The sequence below is a fragment of the Belonocnema kinseyi genome, chromosome 10, assembly GCF_010883055.1.
Source record: "Belonocnema kinseyi isolate 2016_QV_RU_SX_M_011 chromosome 10, B_treatae_v1, whole genome shotgun sequence".
Taxonomy (NCBI): domain Eukaryota; kingdom Metazoa; phylum Arthropoda; class Insecta; order Hymenoptera; family Cynipidae; genus Belonocnema; species Belonocnema kinseyi.
In genome coordinates, this window is record NC_046666.1 from 74,382,571 (window position 1) to 74,387,815 (window position 5,245).

The following is a 5,245-nucleotide window of genomic DNA, read 5'->3' on the forward strand; positions in this document are numbered from 1 at the left end:
ATAAAATAGTTAAATTGTCAATCAAAGAAGTTAATTTTACGCATAACATTCATTTTTCACAAGGTAGTTCAGCTTTCAAGTGCATGATTTTTATTTAAAAGTAGGATCAATTTATGTTACGGAAACCCAAACATCCTTAAGTTCTCTAATCCGAATTATAAATTTTATTTTATGCGACTAATACGTGCGGTGAAGTGATAATACATTAAAACGAAGTTCATTATTATTATAATGCACTACTCATTACTTATTATCATAATTGACTACTCATTAATATTTATTTTGTCCAAATATCAAAAAACAAAATCGTCTTGATAGCTGGATAACAATTTAGCCCAACACTAGTTGATATTTGAAATAGGAAAGAATGTTCAAAATTTTTAAAATAAGCCTGCGAATATAATTTTTGTTGATTATCAACTGACTTCGGCTTAGAAATTTGTGGTATCTATATGATTACGTAAGAAAGGAATGTTTCTTTGCAATTAATATGAAAATCATAAGTAATAATTATTATTTAGACGCTGACTCACATTTTCACATCTTATAATCTTAACTATCTAGTTTTAATAATATAATACTGATTTTAACAATATTTTAATTTGTATAGATGAACGGCGTAGTATTTCTTGAATTGAAATAAAATCTTTCGGTTTTATTTCTATTTTATTGTTTAGATGTCACATTTTCTCTCCGATTACCAGATTCTGCTCCTGACAAATAATTTAACTATAACAAATATTAAATATCGTTGCAAAGTACTATGGATGAATTCAATATGGATGAATTTATTTTTCCTCATTTAATGAGCACTTTGCTTCCGCATAGATATAAAATGTTTTGTACTTCTGCATGGAGAAAGGTTTTCTCTCAAAAAAAAACTCGATAGATCGATGCATTTTGAAGACGCAAACAAATACACAGTTTATATAATTGTTGTATTTTCATTATTTACAAAGTTTTTATCATATAAACAGAATAAACCATTTTTCTTAAGACTTCATAGATTTTTTTAATATTAAAAAAGTTATTCGTATATAAACAGAACAAACCACTTTTTGTTAAGCATCATAAAACGTTACTAAAAACTACTTCTAAATTGCCGATCTAGCTTAGAATCCTACCAGACCTGGATATCAATCGGAGCGACAATTCGTAAAAAATTCATGATAGTAGCTAGCTTACACATTTAACAAACATTGTATTTTCGTTCTCCTGGGATCGAATTATATGGAAATATGTCAAAAAAGTAGATTTCAAAATGTAGATCATTACAAACCTTCCTGTATGAGGAAGCAATAGGGTATTATTTTATGAAATCAGTTCACACTGGGCTGTATTTCTAAATCTATGTTTTTCAGAGAAAATCAATAATGAGAAGAAATTTTCAAATATGATGACAAATTGTGATTTGTAGACAATTTGAAACGAAAAATTATCACTATTTTTCATATTGATGTTCCTTATCGGTAAATTACGCAAATAACTTCAGAATTTCTTTATAATTGTATATTACTTGTCAAACTGTATATATGCTATAAGCTGATTCTTTTATCACTGTTCAAATGTATCTGCATGAAATTTACAATGTTTAACACATGCAGTATCTGAACTATAATTTCTTCTCCACTATAATCTAGTCATCAAGGATAACAAACAGTTACCTTATAAACCTCGAGATTGCAGATTTTACAATTATTTAGAGCCTATTCTCAAGGTGGTAAGTGCCTCAATATCAACAGCCAATTATCACGGAAAAATCATAGCGAGTAGTTTTTTGTGCAAAATGGAAACACAAATTTATTCAGGTGTCTTAATTTTTTGTGGAATTTTATCACAAGTAATTGAAGGCTTGTCACAAGAAATTGAAATTTCAGGAATCAATGGTAAGTGAATCATTATAGAATAAATAATAAATATATCCTTGAAAATTAACCAATTTTATGATAAAAATGATATTATGAGTAAAAAAGAATACTTAACAAAATATGACCTATGCATTCATGAGGAATGTGAATCTGTGATCCATTTTTGCTCATATTTCAGGCCCGCAAATTTGAGCGCATCTGTTGGTTCTCGGGCTTCGCGCTCGATAATATATTTATAATGCGCCTCGCGCTCGATAATGTGTTTAACTCACTCTCGGCTTTTGTATTTTCCCTATATTTGTGTAAATACCTTTTAAAAATAAAGGTCAAAGCAACGACAACTGTAATTTGGGGATTTTGAATTTCTCTTGTTAAAGCTCTTTCGGCTTTAAAGAACACATTCTCATCAGGTATCTCGTTCATCATACTCGATTTTATCCAGTATGTGAAATTTCCTACATTATGTTCAACACTATCATATAAAATGTATATTGTATTTATTTCTGTACCTCGAGCTGATACTGCTTATACAGATATTGCAAAATAATGTGCAAATTTTATTCTTTATGATTACTTTATTATTTTCCCCTTATTTTGCACTAGTTTTTATTTGAGCTACCCTGAAAAATCTATCAATTCAATAATTGTATACTGTTTCCGGCGAACGCTGCTAGAGGCAGCACGTACAGGCCTGTAACCACGGAAAGTTTAACTCACTTGAGAATATTCAGCTTACTATTAGCCTGCTGGAATCATTACCTGCAATGCTTCATAGCTATGAATTTAAAAAAATTTGAATTAATTTTTTTCTGAAAAAATATCTCCTTTCGCTCCACTGGCAATCGATCTCCAGACCTTCTATTTGCTTGCTGGATGCTCTTACCACTAAGCTACTGGAGAGATCGAGAGAAAACTCCTTTTTCAGAAATACTCGCATTATTATGCCAGGTGTTACAAGTAACATTTTTCCAAGGAATCTGTATATCATTTGTGTATTTCTGAAAAAGGATTCTTCTCTCGATCTCTCTAGTAGCTTAATGGGAAAGCACCTGACCGGCTATCGGAAGTTCTGTGGTTCGATTCCCAGCGGAGCGAAGGAAGGGGATCTTTTTCAGGAAAAATTTAATTTAAAAAGGTGATTATAATTTTTATGATTCGTGGAGAGAAGTCATTCGATCTTCATTTACGTAAAAAACGGCTGGCAAATAAGTATCCTGATGAAAACATTCCAGCACCAATTGAGTAAGTTCCCTATATTGTCAATATTCTTGGAAATGGAGTTAGTATATGTGCGGGTAGTATAATAACATCTATTACGATTTTAAGCGGATCTCACTGTTGCGTTTATCTTGGCATGAAATAAAAAGTTATATCTGGTTCGAACCATAACAAAAATGGAACAAGTCGCAAAATATTAAATAGAATATCACAGAAAGATTGGGATTATAGTTCTCACGCGAACGATTTTACTCTGCTCATTATTGAACCAGAAATTAATGTGGTCACTGGACCTAATCGAAAAATAGATGTATATGATAAAACTGTACCAGCATTTTCTCATGGTACTTTTAGTGGCTGGGGATGTCACAGAGTAATATTGTAAGATATAAAAATGCATTAATACATATTTTCATAATTCATACATAATTTACAGTGTTTGAAAATACGCAGTTAGAGTTAAACTAAGAAAATAACAAAGTAACTCTTTAGTTCTACAATCACAGGCTACGGTCAAAATTCAGAACTATTAACCAGCAACATTTTTTATCAGTTTTACAAAAATAACCAGAAACCTTAAAGGATTCAAAATAAGTTTTCTCTGAATTATATTATTTTTCAAAATACTTCTAAAGTTTAATAATATGTCACAAGGTTATAAATCAACGTTTTTGGTTATTGTTTAGAGACGTGTATTTAAATTATAATTGATGAAGCAAAATATATTCTATTCCATTTTATTACTAAATATGTCTTGGAGTGAAAAACGATCAAAATTCAATTAATAGCGAAAACTTTTGAATTTAAATAATTTTCAATTTTAAGCGATTAAAATTTTTCAATATGAAAATGCAATTCAATGTTTGAAAGTCCAATAATTTGAAATTCTACCAATTTTTATTATTATTACATTTATAAATTAGAACTTAAACTTAGGATTGATTAGCCAAATTTTTTAAAAATAATTAAAACAGTAATTCACAGTCTATCTCACTAACAAGGAACCCTAGATAAGTCATCCCCCTCTGATTTTCTTTGTTTTTACATATGTTGTAGTAGTTGAAAATTAAGCGACATTTATTTTTTCCTACGTGTCCAAAATGGTTTTAAGGGGGTAAAAACAACCTCTGAATAGTGTGGTACCAAAAACACCCATTTAATTGTTTCACATATGATAACAGAATCTTTCACAATCAAACCAACTTAAATAATATACTCACAACAAGAGATGAAAAATGCGATTTTATCAATCTGAACAAAAAAAAATTTTGACAGGTAAACTACTCCACAATAATTTTTAATTATACCGAAAACTTATAAACGGGCATGATTTTAACTCAAAAAATCTGGAAAAATATATGTTGCACGCGAAATAAAAATAAAGTTTACGGTTCTTTTCATTTTCATTGTAAATTAATTTTTAAGGGGTAACCACCCTTCACTGCATTTTATTATATTTCTGTAAAATAAGGTAAGTTTCGCAAGCAAAACAAAGCAGAAAAATTTACTCAAGAAAGTTTCAACTAAAAAAATGTGGAAAAAATATATATTGCACGCGATGATACCATACATTTTACGGTTTTTTTGCATTTTAATGAGAAATTAATTTATAAGGGGTCACCACCCTTAACTGCATTTTATTATATTTCTGCAAAATAAAGTAAGTTCCGCGTTCAAAACAGAGCAGAAAAATTTCCTCAGGAAGAAGGTTTAAATATCTAAAGTTCTCAATGACACTAGTCAAACAATTTTATGGGGTAAACTATTCCAAAAGATGTTACGATTATACAAGATAATGATAAGAAAAACAACCGCTTAATCAATTCTACGTCCTGCACTAGTTAAAAATGCCCCATAAAATTGTTTGACTCATGTAAATTGAAAAATGTAGATTTTTGAACCATCTTCGTGTGGAAATTTTTCTGCTCTGTTTTGCACGCGAAACATACTTCATTCAGCGAAATATAATAAAATGCAGTTAAACGTGGTTACCCCTTATAAATTAATTTCTCATGAAAATGCAAAAACAAGTAAACTTTATTTTATTATTGAGTATCATATATATATATATATATATATATAGTTCGGTTTTGATTCCTCTAGAATCAAACCGAAGGGCCTATGACAAAGCCACCGAACGCGTCCTCGGGTTGCGGATA

General features: G+C 29.8%; 1 pseudogene; it reads left to right on the forward strand.

The window, feature by feature from the left end:
- Positions 1 to 5,245, forward strand: part of LOC117181204 — a 127,931-nt pseudogene that overhangs the window by 98,475 nt on the left and 24,211 nt on the right.